This window comes from Vidua chalybeata, chromosome 20, assembly GCF_026979565.1.
Source record: "Vidua chalybeata isolate OUT-0048 chromosome 20, bVidCha1 merged haplotype, whole genome shotgun sequence".
Taxonomy (NCBI): domain Eukaryota; kingdom Metazoa; phylum Chordata; class Aves; order Passeriformes; family Viduidae; genus Vidua; species Vidua chalybeata.
Window position 1 is genome coordinate 3317575 of NC_071549.1, and position 16378 is coordinate 3333952.

At 51.2% G+C, this 16378-nt stretch overlaps 1 protein-coding gene across 2 annotated transcripts in view; it reads left to right on the plus strand.

The window, feature by feature from the left end:
- Positions 1-16378, plus strand: part of STX1A (syntaxin 1A) — a 72461-nt gene that overhangs the window by 36980 nt on the left and 19103 nt on the right. The gene's annotated exons all lie outside the window — the stretch shown is intronic.

Below are 16378 nucleotides of genomic sequence, written 5' to 3' on the forward strand. Positions count from 1 at the left end.
TGCAGTGGGACCAGTGCCCAGGGAGACGTGGTCTCTTGTTAAGTGTCATCAGAGCAAGCCCTGGGGAAGCAGTGGATAAAATCTGCTGCAGAGCTGTCACCCTTGCCAGCCATCTCCTGCTGACCAGCCTCTCACTTGGGTCAATCTAGGGAAAGCACTGGTGCTGGGGAAGGGTCTTGGCCTTTATTTCTCTGTGTTGTTGGGGTGTTTGGGGGCTTCATCTGTCACATGGCATCTTCTACAGCAAAAGGGCAGAAGTTTCCACCTTACCTTGGAGGTGGGAGATACTGAAACAACTAGGAAGAGCTGTGGAATGAGCTATTCAATCCTTGCAGGTTCCTAATAAGTAATAATTAATGGTAAGAGGAAATGTACATGTCTCTAGTGGGATGCTGGTTGTGCCAGAGGGAAATAGCTTTGTGGCCAGTGTGTGTGTCTGTGTGCAATCCTGCTGAAAGGCAGCACCAGCCTGAGCTGTTATTGCTTGATACGGTGTCTTCAGTGTGAAAGGCTGGGATTTTCTTCACAAAAACTTGATGGAGAATCACCTTCTCAGAGCCATCTGGTCACAGCAGCAGCACTGCTCCAGTGTTGGACTTTTACTCCTTGATGCTGTCTATTCCTGGTTGCTCCTTGGTCCTTATGGTGTGTCTGGGAGAGGAGATTAAGAGCATCCTGTGTTGCAGGACATGGACAGGTAGTCAGTTCAGAGAGAAAGGCCACTGGTGGGTAGGGGATGGCTGGACTTCCCAGCCAGGCGATGCTGGTGGTCCAGGACCACAGTGCTTGCTCCAGGATTGACCCCACAATGGGGCTCATACATCATTTTGTTCCTATCCCACCCTGAATCTTTAATCATCTGGTCCCTGTGTCCAGCTTAGTAGCATGGGTGAGACATGCCCACATGTGCCTGGCTACTACATCCTGCCATAAGACCAGAGACACTCTCCTTCATGCTTTTCCTTCCCTGCACACCTTGCTTTGAGGCACTGCAAATGTGGGAAAGGATAACTTGCAAAAAGGAGGTTGTTGGGGAAAGCCTCTCTCTCTCTTTGGGGATTGTGAGGAGGACCAGGATACACTGAGTGTGGCATACAGAATACCCTGGGTAGAGCCAAATGTGGTTGGAAGATACCCCAGTGCAAATTTCCCCAAGGATTCCCCCTAGAGAATATAAATCCTGTTCTCTAAAAGGTAGAAATACCACCCTGCAGAGTGAAGGACATCCCTTCCTGCAGACTGGGGAGGGGGAGGAGGAGGATCTGCTGTGATTGTGTGGGGTTGCTGACATCTGGGGGATAGAATCATGGATTCATTATGGTTGGAAAAGACTTCCAAGATCATTAAGTTCTACCACTTCCCTAGTACTGCCAAGGCCCACCACTAACCCATGTCCCCAAGGGCTACATCCACATGTGTGTTAAACCCATCCAGGGACAGTGGCTCCATCACTGTCCTGGGCAGCTGTGCCAGGGCTTGACAGGCCTTTTATGAACAAATATTCCCCAGTATCCAACCTTAATCTCCCCCGGCACAACTTAAGGCCATTTCCTCTTGTCCTGTCTCTTGTTCCCTGGGGGCTGAGCCTGATCCTCACCCAGCTCCACCCTCCTGTCAGGGAGTTGTAGAAAGCATGAAGGTCCCTCCTGAACCTCCTTTTCTCCAGGCTGAGCCCCTGGAGCTCCCTCAGCTGCTTCTGGTGCTCCAGACCCTTCCCCAGCTCTTTAATGTCTTTCTTGTTATGAAGTGCCCAAAAGTGAACCCAGGATTGGAGGGAATAGGAAAGGAAAATCCAGGCAAAGGAAGGAATCTGGAGAATGAACTGGCAGAGGAGAGTGAATTCCAGAGCGTGAAGATGGAGCCATAATTAAAGGAGGCAGACAGCAAGAAGACCCAATATAAGAGGGGGGAGGAGGGCTTGGGAGGAGGCTGCAGGGATGTGGGGTTGGGAGAGAGTGGGAGGGTAGATGCCGAGGGGAAAGCATGGGGAACACCAGGAGACAGCACACAAAAATATTGCCTGTGTAAGAGTTGGGCAGGGCGAGTGAGTCCGTGGCAGTTGTTCTGTGCAGTGACAGACCTGCATCCATCCTGTTTCCCCCCTCCTCCTACCCAGCCCAAGCGCATCCTTGCATTGTTCTGCAGGAATTTGTAGCATCTCTATTATTTTCTGTTCATTCCAGTTGTGTGATTTCATCCTTCTTGTTAAAGACGTGTTTGGGTTTTCTCCCACACATCTCCCTCCTCCCCTCCCCCTGTCAGAGGTCACCTGCCCTGCTGAGAGAGCAAGGACACTGTGGGAAAACCGGGGTGGTGAAGTGGGAGGAAGGCAAGGTTTGATGGCCCTCTTGCTTTTGGGATTCCCTGTTCCCTCCTCCGTTGGATGGGAGATTTCCCCTCCAATGAATTCCTGAGCGCTGGGGCAGAGGCAGCTGATGACACAGCAGTGACGCCGGTGCTGACGCCCGTGCTGGGAGGAGTGGGAGGCTGCAGCGAGCGTGCCGAGGAGCACGTCGGCACCACCGGGCACTGCCACGGCTGCGGCGTGCAGTTCACATGGCTCACAGCTCCCACAGCCTCCAGAGCACAGGGCAGCCCTGGCACACGGCTCCTGTGGCACACAGCTCCCATGGCACACAGATTCCATGGCACAGGGCTCACAGCTCCCATGGCACACAGATTCCATGGCACACAGATTCCATGGCACACGGCTCCCATGGCACACAGATCCCATGGCACACAGATTCCATGGCACACGGCTCCCATGGCACACAGATCCCATGGCACACGGCTCCCACAGCACACAGCTCCCATGGCACAGATTCCATGGCACACAGCTCCCATGGCACACGGCTCCCATGGCACAGATTCCATGTCACACAGCTCCCATGGCACACGGCTCCCACAGCACACAGCTCCCATGGCACAGATTCCATGGCACACAGCTCCCATGGCACACGGCTCCCATGACACACAGATTCCATGGCACACAGATTCCATGGCACACAGATTCCACGGCACAGGGCTCCCATGGCACACAGATTCCATGGCACACAGATTCCATGGCACACAGATTCCACGGCACAGGGCTCCCATGGCACACAGATTCCATGGCACACGGCTCCCATGGCACAGGGCACACAGATTCCATGGCATACAGCTCCCATGGCACACAGCTCCTAATGCATGTGGCTCCCATGGCACACAGCTCCCACAGCACACAGCTCCCATGGCACACAGATTCCATGGCACAGGGCTCACAGCTCCCATGGCACACAGATTCCATGTCACACAGCTCCCATGGCACACGGCTCCCATGGTACACGGCTCCTGTGGCACACAGTTCCCGTGGCACACAGCTTCTCTGGCACACAGCTCCCAGTGCACGTGGCTCTGATTTCACACATCTCCCGTGGCACACAGCTCCTGTGGCACACAGCTCCCATGGTACAGACCTCCCACATTACTACCACGGCACACAGTTCCCACACAGCTCCCAAGGCAGACAGCTCTCAAACTGTTCAGCTCCCACACCACACAGCTCCTCCAGCACACAGCACCCAAAACATGCAGCTCCTGCAGCACACAGCTCCTATCCCACACAGCTCCTGCAGCTCCCACAACACATGGCTTCTGCAGCTCCCATGGCACACATCTCCCACAGCACACAGCTCCCATGGCACACAGCTCCCACAGCACACAGCTCCCATGGCACACAGCTCCCATGGCACACAGCTCCCACAGCACACAGCTCCCATGGCACACAGCTCCCACAGCACACAGCTCCCATGGCACACAGCTCCTGTGGCACACAGCTCCCACAGCACACAGCTCCCACAGCACACAGCTCCCGTGGCACACAGCTCCCACAGCACACAGCTCCCCCAGCACACAGCTCCCATGGCACACATCTCCCGTGGCACACAGCTCCCATGGCACACAGCTCCCACAGCACACAGCTCCCATGGCACACAGCTCCCATGGCACACAGCTCCCATGGCACAGGACTCCCATGGCACACAGCTCCCACAGCACACAGCTCCCATGGCACACAAGCTGACATGGCATGTGACTCCCATGGCACTCAGCCCCCAAGCAGCACCTGGAGAGTGCAGGGTCGGTGTGTGGGGAGGTTGTGGGCAGAACTGTGTGCTGGGGGACTGGTCAGAGGCTGCCAGTTGTTCAACCTGCTGGGGGAGGGAGGTCCCCAGCCAGTGGCAGGTGTGTTCCCCTGCTCCAGAGCTGCATCAGGAACAAGTTGCTTCTGATTTTGGTAAATTAACAAGCAAAAGATAGAGGCAGTGAGTCAGCCTTGGGACGGGGATCATGGAAGAGGGCCAGCACATGTAACTCACGTGCAGGCTCGGAGCTGGCTCACTCCTGTGTTTGGAGGCGTGTGTGCAGGTGGGGATGGATGGATCAAACCCTGCCTTGCTGCTGTCGTTGTCTGCAAAAAATTTGGGGCTGAAGATAAGGAGGAAATGTTGTACCCTGAGGGTGGTGAGGCCCTGACACAAGCTGCTCAGAGCAGCTGTGGCTTCCCCATCCTCGGAAATGCTCAAGGCCAGGTTGGATGGGGCTTGGAGCAATGTGGTCTGGTGGAAGGTATCCCTGCCCGTGGCAGAGGATTGCATTGAGATGAGCTTTAAGGTTCCTTCCAATCCAAACCACCCTGCAAGTCCATGGCTATATGAAAAGGTCCTTGAACAAGTACCCAGTGCTGTGAGGTGGATTTTTTTTTTCTCCTTTTTGACCTTTCCCTGAGAATGAGCCATTTGGATCTCTCAAATTTACAGGGCAACCTGTGGGTTATACCTTCCTTCCAACTTGTAATTTTGGGCTATCCCATTTCCTTGAGTTAGTGGAGTCTGAAGAAGCTGCCAGACGACCACTATGCAGGGATGATGGCTGCAGCTGACAGTGACTGCAGGTGACAGTGGCTGCAGGATGTCCCTAAAGCCATTCCTACATTCCTAGCTACTGTGACCTGCCTGTGTGTTGTCCTTACTGGGACCTGACAATTTGAATGAAATAACAGAGTTCCGTGCACTCCAGTCAGTGTTTAAAAATATAAATCATGGTGTTTTCTTTTTTTTTTTTTTTTTTTTTTTTTGTTAAGGAAAAAAATCTGGCTTTGGAAGGTTCAGGTGTCTGCATTCTTTGTGGGTGCATTTTGAGTCTTTATTTCACACTTGCTACTGTGGGTACCAACTGCAGCATCTCAAGTGCGCTCCCAGCTGAAGCTCTGGGAGGTAGGACTAATTCTGGTCAGTTTTTTCTGCCAGTGCTATAAAAAGTTTTCAGCCAGAGGTAATACTTGCTCTTTACCATGGAAATGTGTGACTCTAAAAATAACCTTTCCACAGTTCCCCAGCTGGCTTCCTTTCTGCACAAAGCCCTGTGTCTCTCTGTCCACATGGGCTCACTGAGTGTCACCTTGTGCAGGGGTGAAGGACTTTGCTCCCTCCTGAGTCCCTCCATCAGGCCCTCCTTCTCCCCCATCCTTTGGGATGCTCAATCATAGGGCCCCTCATTGGCACAGACTCACTCTCCCATCTGGAACAGTTTAATACAGCACTTGGGCTGTGTCTGATTTTGGAAAGAGCTGTGGTGTGTCCTAGGAGCTGGGGAGGGATGGTTAAAGTGCCTTAGGACACTTAAGTACAGGAATAAAGTTGACAAAAGCATGAGAGCCTCATGGAACTGAACTGGGTCAAAAACAAGGTCCTGCATCTGGGCCAGGGCAATCCCCAGTGCCAGAACAGACTGGGGAATGGATGGATGGATGGATGGATGGATGGATGGATGGATGGATGGATGGATGATGGATGGATGGATGGATGGATGGATGGATGATGGATGGATGGATGGATGGATGGATGGATGGATGGATGATGGATGGATGGATGGATGGATGATGGATGGATGGATGGATGGATGGATGGATGATGGATGGATGGATGGATGATAGATGGATGATGGATGGATGGATGGATGGATGATGGATGGATGATGGATGGATGGATGGATGGATGATGGATGGATGGATGGATGATGGATGGATGGATGGATGGATGGATGGATGGATGGATGATGGATGGATGGATGATGGATGGATGGATGGATGGATGGATGGATGGATGATGGATGGATGGATGGATGGATGGATGGATGGATGGATGATGGATGGATGGATGGATGGATGGATGGATGGATGATGGATGGATGATGGATGGATGGATGGATGGATGGATGATGGATGGATGATGGATGGATGGATGGATGGATGGATGGATGATGGATGGATGGATGGATGGATGGATGATGGATGGATGGATGATGGATGGATGGAGGGAGGGATGGATGGATGATGGATGGATGGATGGATGGATGGATGGATGGATGATGGATGGATGGATGATGGATGGATGGATGATGGATGGATGATGGATGGATGGATGGATGGATGGATGGATGGATGGATGGAGGGAGGGAGGGATGGATGGATGATGGATGGATGGATGATGGATGGATGGATGGATGGATGGATGGATGGAGGGAGGGATGGATGGATGATGGATGGATGGATGGATGGATGATGGATGGATGGATGGATGGATGGATGATGGATGGATGGATGATGGATGGATGGATGATGGATGGATGATGGATGGATGGATGATGGATGGATGATGGATGGATGGATGGATGGATGGATGGATGGATGGATGATGGATGGATGATGGATGGATGATGGATGGATGGATGGATGGATGGATGATGGATGGATGATGGATGGATGGATGGATGGATGGATGATGGATGGATGGATGGATGATGGATGGATGATGGATGGATGGATGGATGGATGGATGGATGGATGGATGATGATGGATGGATGGAGGGAGGGATGGATGGATGATGGATGGATGATGGATGGATGGATGGATGATGGATGGATGGATGATGGATGGATGGATGATGGATGGATGGATGATGGATGGATGGATGGAGGGATGGATGGATGATGGATGGATGGATGATGGATGGATGGATGATGGATGGATGATGGATGGATGATGGATGGATGGATGGATGGATGGATGGAGGGAGGGATGGATGGATGATGGATGGATGGATGATGGATGGATGGATGATGGATGGATGATGGATGGATGGATGGATGGATGGATGGATGGATGGATGGATGGATGGAGGGATGGATGGATGGATGGATGATGGATGGATGATGGATGGATGGATGGATGGATGGATGGATGGATGGATGATGGATGGATGGATGATGGATGGATGGATGGATGGATGGATGGATGGAGGGATGGATGGATGATGGATGGATGGATGGATGGATGATGGATGGATGATGGATGGATGGATGGATGGATGATGGATGGATGGATGGGATGGATGATGGATGGATGGATGGATGGATGGAGGGAGGGATGGATGGATGGATGGATGATGGATGGATGGATGGATGATGGATGGATGGATGGATGGATGATGGATGGATGATGGATGGATCAATGCAGAAAAGGACTGGAGGATTCTGGTGGGTGACAAATGGGACTTGACCTAGCCACGGGCACTGGCAGCACAGAAAGACAAGTTTCTCTTGGGGTCACCCTCAGCACTGTGGGCAGCAGGGGAGGGAGGGGATGTTCCCCCTCTCCTCTGAGACACCCTGGAGCTGCCTCCAGCTCTGGGGTCCCAGCACAGGACAATGGTGTTAAACTGAGGGTAGAATCAGATTGGACATGGGGGAAAAATATCAGACCAAGAGGGGATGGCACAGGTTGCCCAGAGAAGCTGTGGTTGCCCCATCCAACCTGGAAGTGTTTAAGGCCTGATTGGAGCAGGTTTGGAGCAACCTGGTCTAGTGGAAAGTGTTCCTGCCCATGGCAGTGAGTTGTACTGGATGATCTTTGAAGGTCACTTCCAACCCAAACCACCCTGTGAGTCCATGATCCTGTGATTGAAGCTTGGGACAAAAAGGAATTATTTAATTCCTCCAAACATCTCTGTTTATGAGACCAGTTAAAACCTTACAGAATTGCAGTTGCTGTCTCTGATCCCAAATTCAGCCTAGCTTGTGTTCCTCAGATCTGGTATAAAGATTTGTTTGGAGGAAGTGTGAAATATCTTTGTCACAGCCTGGGAGAAGGACCCTTCAAGGGCAGGTCTCAGTAGCAGGGACACTCAGTCATCTGGATGGTCCTGTCTTGCTCCTTGATATCAAGTGCTCACAGAATAAATTTAAAGCACTTTATCCTCCCTGCATACCTCAGTGTTTCTTACCACTTCTTTTTACCTCCTACTCTTGGAGTTTCACTTGCCATGGATTTACATTGGCCTGTGTTCTCCCATGCGTGGTGAGGAGGAGAATATTTTCCCACCTTCTCCCAGTGTCACAGAAACTGGAGCTGGGAGTCACAGGGAGCCAGAAAACCCACCTAGCAGTGGCCAGAAGGACAAGCTGAAGTTTTCTTGAGATGCTTAAAGAGCTGAACTTCTCATCCATTTTGGTGCATTAATAAAGGAAAATGGGAGAATAATGCAGAAAGAACACAAACATATGGGAAACACTTTCCTTTTTTTGGGAAATACATGATGTATCTTGTGCTGATTAAATTCCAGCATTCCAGCAGTAAATCAGTTTGTTGCCAAACAGTTGATACCAAAAATAGACACTGCTGGATTCAGTCTGCCTGAAGGTATTGATTGGGAAGTTTTCCAGGAGCTGAGTAAGATGGTGCCTTTGCCATTAGTGTTGATTTCCAATAATTTCTGGCATACCTAGTGGGCACTGGGAGTTTGGGAGGTAGAAGAGCATCAGTTCTAAAGAGAGAGGGAATGAGCTGGGTAATTATTGACTGATTAAACTGACCTTGCCTCAGAGTAAAATAATGGAGTATTCAAAGTGGAATTCGATCAGGAGAAACTAAAGAAGGTAAGTCAATTACTGCAGTCAGTGTTATAAAAATAGAGCTGAGGAGCTTTAGCTGGTACCTGTGCCCTCAGAGTCTGTGGGAGGGCTGGGGCAGCTTTGGTCCATGTGAGCTCCAGCACTCCAGCTCAAGTGCCCCGTGTCCATCTTGGAGCTGCCAAGGGTTTGTGTGTGGCTCCAGGCAGAATGGGAGCAGGCAGTGGGGGGACTGGTTCCTCTAGAGCCTGGAGCTAACAGGATGAATGGAAGGGCTGGAGCTAACAGGATGAATGGAAGGGCTGGAGCTAACAGGATGAATGGAAGGGCTGGAGCTAACAGGATGAATGGAAGGGCTTGGAGGAGAGTTGTAGGGAAGACAGAAGGCGGCCATGGACAGGGAAGGAGTGTTTGCTCATCAGCTAGATAATTGCTCCAGGAGAGCAACCTTGGGGATGATGCTGCAGGGCTGAAAAGCTCTGACAGATGGGCACGTTTGCAGCAGGTGGGAGCAGCCATCCACTGCCCTTTCCTTGCATGAATTTTGCTGTCTTAATTGGATGCTCCTCATGAAGGTGGGGTGAGTCCCAGGGGTGCAGCACCTGCCCTCTCCCCCACAGCCCTCACTGGATCCTGTGCTTCCATCAGGGCTTCCATCAGATCCCTTGCCTGCTTTTAATTAAAAAATCTCCCAAACTCCCCCTGCTCTGAGCTGTTTCCTGCCAGCTCCATGACGTTCTGCTTTCCCAACAGCCGCTCCAGTGGAGCTGGAAGCTGGAAAGGCTGTGTGGGATGTGTTGGGCTGAGGATGCTGGAGATGAGCTGTGGGTCTGGGTTTGCTGCTGAGTTGGAGGCAGGAGGCTCCATGAGCCCTCTGCAGGCAGGGTGGGCAGCTGATTTTGGGAGCCAGGAGTTGGGTTCAAGTTCATGTCAGTGTACAGGCATTAATTATGTCATTTACACATGATGCTCCTTTGTCCCTCACTGTTTACAAACTGGTGTTTTAGTGTTAATTGGGAAAAAAAAAATGAGATCCAACTTCCTCTGAAAACAGAAACCAGAGCAAGGCACTGCACTGGCTCTGCTCTGCCACCCTTGCATGGGGCTGTCACCAAACCAAGGTCCTTTGGTGTCAGCAAGGTCCTTTGGTGCTGCTGAGTTATAAACAGCCAGCAAGTGGCTGCAGAAGAAGCTGTTGGTACCAGGGCAGGCACCATCCCTCTGTGCTGGGCACTAATCCTGTGTCCAGTTCTGGGCCTCTCACTGCAACAAAGACATCAAGGGGCTGGAGTGTGTCCAGAGAAGGGAATGGACCTGGGGCAGGGTCTGGAGCACCAGGAGCAGCTGAGGGAGCTCTGACTGGAGAAAAGGAGGCTCAGGGAGGACCTTCTCACTCCCCACAGCTCCCTGACAGGAGGGGGCAGCCAGGTGGGGATCAAGCTCAGCTCCCAGGGAACAAGGGACAAGGCAAGAGGAAACAGCCTCAAGTTGTGCCAGGGGAGGTTTAGATTGGATATTAGGGAAAAAAAAATTCACTGAAAGAGTGTTTAAATCTTGTCACAGGACTGTGGTGGAGTCACCATCCCTGGAGGTGTTCAGTGAACAACTGGATGTGTGGTGCTGTGGTTTAGTGGGCATGGTAAAAACCATTTGGTGAAAGGTTGGTCTTGATGATCCTGAATGTCTTTCTCAACCTTGATGATTCAGTGACTCTGTGGTTAACACATAGCACAGCTCTCCTTTCATCCTGAGAGTGGCCTCCTGTGGGAATTTTCCAGCTCTGAGGCCAGTTTGGAGCAGCAGGAACAGTCGGAGGAAGGTGACCACAGAATGAGAACATCCTGAAGGTGTTCAGGATATCTGTCTCAGCAGCAGGCTATGGAAGGGCTGAGCTGGGCCTGGTACATGAGGATGCCCATGGCCACTCTGCTGTTACAAGCCCAGTTACTGGTAGAAAGTCCCCAGTGTCCAGCCAGTGGCCCCAGACTGTCCTGCTCAGTGATAGGTCTGGCCTGGCAGCCTGTGGGGATCCTGTTGGGAGTCCAGAGTTTGGGAAACAGGATCCATCACCACTGGTATCAAATGCTGTTATATAAATGCAATTTCACTGATGGTGCCAGCTTTTAATTTCCTACAAATATGTTATAGGAACTCAGTTAAATGTCCCATCCCTGGAAGTGTCCAAAACCAGGTTGGACAGGGTTTGGAGCAACCTGGCCTAGTTGAAGGTGTCCCTGCCCATGGCAGGGTGTTGGAATGATCTTCAAGGTGCTTTCCAGCCGAGACCACCCTATGATTCTAGGAATCTGTGATATCACCTACTTCCTTTCTAATGATGTAAAAAGTCAAAAGCTACAATTTAATCTCTTCTGGATCACCCCAGAACACAGGCAGGTGGATGAATGAGGGGTGTTTCAGGGTGTACCTTTCATCCCAGGGGATCCCACAAGCTTTTCAGGCCCTTCTGTGCATCATCTCTGTTCTGCTCCTTTGTAAAAGCCTGGACATTTTGCACTGACCTTCAGCCTTGGCAGTGTCTCTCCTTGCTGCACCTTGCACAGGATTTGTTCCTGGCACACAGGAAGTTAAAAATCCCAGGGCTTCTGGTCCTTCCTGGCAGTACTGGTTGTCTCCCATGCCCTGCTCCTGGCACAGGCAGATGGATGGCCTTGGCCTCTTTCTACAGCTTGGCAGGCAGCTGAAGCTCCTTGTGTTGCTCCTGCATGGATGGGACAGGCCTGGCTCTGCTTGGAGCAGGGGTTGAGCAGTTCTCTCCTGTCCCCCTCTGCCTTTTCCACATTCTGTCATACCTGCTGCAAATGGTTGTGTTGGCCAGAGTTGAAAAAAAATCTAGAAAATTAGGAAAGGGTTGAGTCAGCACCTGATGTTCTTGTTCCTGTTTTCCACAGCTTGAATCAATAAGTTGCAATGTGAAACTCTGAGCTCTGTTTCCAAGAATAAATGTCAGCCTTTGGGAACTGAAGGACTGCACAGAGGTCACTGATGTACTAAATGTCTTTTGGCAAATAGGACTTTGCCTTCTCCACAGAGCTGCTCTCCATCCATCATCCATCCATCATCCATCATCCATCATCCATCCATCCATCGTCCATCCCTCATCCATCCATCATCCGTCCATCCATCCACCCATCCATCCATCCATCATTCATCATCCATCCATCCATCCATCATCCATCCATCCATCATCCATCCATCCATCCATCCATCCATCCATCCATCCATCCATCATCCATCCATCCATCCATCCATCCATCATCCATCCATCCATCCATCCATCCATCCATCCATCCATCATCCATCCATCCATCCATCCATCCATCATCCATCCATCCATCCATCCATCCATCCATCCATCCATCATCCATCCATCCATCCATCCATCCATCATCCATCCATCCATCCATCATCCATCCATCCATCCATCCATCCATCCATCCATCCATCATCCATCCATCCATCCATCATCCATCCATCCATCCATCCATCCATCCATCCATCCATCCATCATCCGTCCATCCATCCATCCCTCATCTACCCATCCATCCATCCATCCATCCATCCATCATCCATCCATCCATCCATCCATCCATCATCCATCCATCCAACATCCATCCATCCATCCATCCATCCATCCATCCATCCATCCATCCATCCATCCATCCCCCAGTCTGTTCTGGCACAGGGGATTGCCCTGGCCCAGGTTCAGGACCTTTCTAGACAATCTCTTCACTAGTACCTTGTAAAACAGATTTCATTTGTGTTGCTTTAAGGCCGTGAAACGCTGTGGAAAATGTTTGTGCCAACTCCCTAGAGTTCCTAGGAAGGATTCCTTATTATTTGCTCCCAGAGACCAGATGATCCTTGTGGGGCTTTCAGGCCTGTGCTTCCTCTTTGCATTCACCTTTAACAAATACCCACCATTCCATAAATGAAAGTTCCTAGACAAACAAGAAACTTTTTTTTTTTTTTTAATTTTCTTCAAGGAACTGTTCCCAGGATCTTCTTTCATTTTTTTATTGATAGAGCTAAGTGTTTGCCAAAAGATCCTTCCAGCTTTGCCAGGTAACTCAGCTGGGAATTAGCTCAGAATTGCACTTTTCTTGATGATTTTGGTTGGAAACTGTCAATAAAGACTTGAAGGTTGCCGAGGTGAGGTTTCTTAGTCCTAGGAAAGAGTCAAGGGCTGAGCACCTAAGCAAAGTCACTGTCACCACAATGTCCAGGGAGATACAGTGACAGTACCTGTGAAGGGTGGAGGTCTGTGCCTGCCAGCACCTGCCTGCTCTCCTGCCTGCTGTTTTGCCTGCTTCTGCCTGCTCCTTCCTGTGTGCCTGTTCCTCCCTTCTGCTTCTGCCTACTCCTGCCTGCTCACTCTTGATCCTGTCTGCTCCTTCCTGCCTGCCTGCTCCTGTCCACCTGTTTCTGCCTGCCTGCCTGTTCCTGCCTGCTCCTGCCTGCTCCTGTCTGCTTTTGCCTGCCTGCTCCTGCCTATTCCTGCCTATTCCTGCCTATTCCTGCCTATTCCTGCCTGCTCCTGCCTGCTCCTATCTTCTTTTGCCTTCCTGTTCCTGCCTGCCATCTCCTGCCCGCCTGCAGTGTTACCAGCCTGGGCTGGGTGTCTGCTCTCTGTCACACAGGGGCCTCATTAGCTGTTGGCAGAGGGAGGAGAAAGAGTTTGTGCCCCTGCCTTTAAACCTGCCTGCTCCCTGCACTGCCTGAGCTCCCTCCCAGGCAGGTCACAGCAGGCCCTGGGGCTTCAGGCTTCTCAGGGGTGTAAGACTCGACCTTGGACCAAAGATTCCTCTCTCCCAGCAGAGACTGGAGACACGTGGCCATGGGGATGGACATCTCTGCTCTCACTGTGCTCAGTGCCAGTGGGAATGGAGCAGACATCCTGGGTGAGCTATGGGATGTGTGGAGCTTGACTCATCCTCTGAAACATCCCATCTGCCCCCTCAGTGCCACCCTGGCATGAAGGGATGCTGGCCATAGCACGGCAGTGTTGTGGTACTTCAGCTTCCCGTGGCTGTATGTCACTCTCTGGGAATGGTTAAATACATCTGAGTGAGTCACTTAAACAGACAGCATGGATGTGAAAATAATTGTCTGGGCAGCCTCTGCCTGCCAGGCCGCCAAGTAATCCTCACATGGCCTGTGACTCAAATCAAGCCAGAAGGAGTGATCTTCATGCTGCTCTGTTGGAAATATTTTGAGGGAAGGCACCCAGCCCTGTTCTCTGTCCTCTCCTTCCATCAGTGTGGTCTTCTGGCCCTTGCTGGCTCCCTGAGTGGCCAGCACAGGCCCATGCTCAGCACTTGTCCTGTGTGTGCTCAGTGGCAGCTTCATGGCAGTGTGTCACACAATCATAATGGACCTTAAAGACCATCTCATATCTCATCCCCCTTCCACCTTCCACTAGACCAGGCTGGTCAAGCCCTGTCCAACCTGGCCTTGAAAATTTCCAGGGATGGGGCAGCCACAGCTGCTTTGTGCACCCTATGCCAGCACCTCAGCACCCTTACAGGGAGCAATCTCTTCCCAATATCCCATTCATCCCTGCCCTCTAGCAGTGGGAAACCATTCCCTGTGTTCTGTCCCTCCAGGCCCTTGTCCCCAGTCCCTCTCCAGCTCTCCTGGAGCCCCTTCAGGCCCTGGAAGAGGCTCTGAGGTCTCCCTGGAGCCTTCTCTTCTCCAGGCTGAGCACCTCCAGCTCTCCCAGCCTGGCTCCAGAGCAGAGGGACTCCAGCCCTCAGAGCATCTCTGCGGCCTCCTCTGCACTTGCTTCAGTAGCTCCACATCCTTCCCAGGCTGGGGTCTCAGAGCTGGAAGCAGGTCTGCAGGTGAGGTCTCATAAGAGCAGAATAGAGGGGGGGATCCCTCAGCCCGAGCTGACAGGGAGAAGGGAAGTACATGGCAGTGAGTTATGTGAAATTTTCAATAGAATTGAAGGTGGATATGGGTGGGAAGGGACCTTGGAGGTCCCTGGCCAGTCTCTTCCAGCAGGTCCAGTGGTCAGCCTTTCACCCAGCCTTGTGCTGAATATCCATAAGGATGGACATCCCACAGCTTCTCTGCATCTGGTATTTGACCACCATCATGGATGTTTTTCTTCTCAATATCTAATTTGCATTTTGCTTGTCCCAGCTTGGTCAAGCACTGCTTGTCCTCTTCCTGTGCACCTCCAAGCTTCAGTAGGAAGCTGAATGTCACCTCCAAGGAGCAGTAGGACACCTGGCCCCAGCTTCTCTCCACCCTCCTGCACGGTGGTCTCAGACCACAGTAGGAGCCCCCTTGGCTTTCCTCTTTCCAGGTGAACAGTGCCAGCTCCCAGCCCATCCCCGTGTCCATGGCAGCCTGTTGTCTCCAGTACTCCTGGTCCTTGTCTGCTTACCCAGCATGGATGGCTGCAGGGAGTTACTCAGCCCAGGCTGGTTTATTTCTTTATTAAGAAATATTTATTAATTCCTTATTATTGCGGTTATTAATTTCTTATTATAACAGTTTCTTATTTTTATTGCTTTCCTATTATTGCAAATTCTTTCAAGAGATTTCTTCATGTTACAGTTTGTTATTATTTCTTTATTTCTTATTATTACAAGTGTTTTTTTAAGAATGGGGGAAAAAATTAGTCACTTAAATAAGAACTTAAACTGAAAATGTCCTATTCCTTCCACTGCATTTGTGCCCATTCTCCAGCAAATATCCTGGGGTGAAAGACTTCACAGATGTGTTCCTTCTCTCCTTTTCCTAATAGTGCTGAAGCTTGTAGCTCAGGGATGGGAATTTGTACAGCCTCCAGAACAATAGGACCTTCCCCCAAAACATTCCCATCATCAGGATTTTCTAATTATTCCTGTGACTGGCAGCTGCCATCGGAACCATTGACATGAGTCAGTCAATATGCCTCAGCTCTATTAAACAGAGTTTTATTTAATTAAGTCTCAATCTCATCAAAATCAAGAGGGAGTGTTGGGGTGGCAGCAGGGAGAGCTGCACTGGCAGACCACAGTTGGGTCCCAGCTTTCTGGGCTTGGGGCTGTGCCCCTGCTCCAGCCCTGCTGCTGTGCAGAGGGGCACAGATTGGTGAGGGGCACATCTGCAAATCCTGGCTTCTTTCAGGACACGCTGGTTTCTGGGAGAGGAGCCTGTATATGGTCACAGAGCCACAGGATGGTTTGGGTTTGAAGGGAATTTGAAAGGTTCCACCCCCTGCCATGGGCAGGGACGCCTTCCACTAGACCAGGTTACTCCAAGCCCCATCCAGCCTGGCCTCAGGCACTTCCAGGGGTGGGACAGCCACAGCTTCTCTGGGCAAGCTGTGCCAGGGCCTCACCAACCTCATGGTTTGACATTTCCTCCCCATGTCTAACCCGACCTCATTCTTGTTCAATTTAACACCTGTGTTGGGGCCCC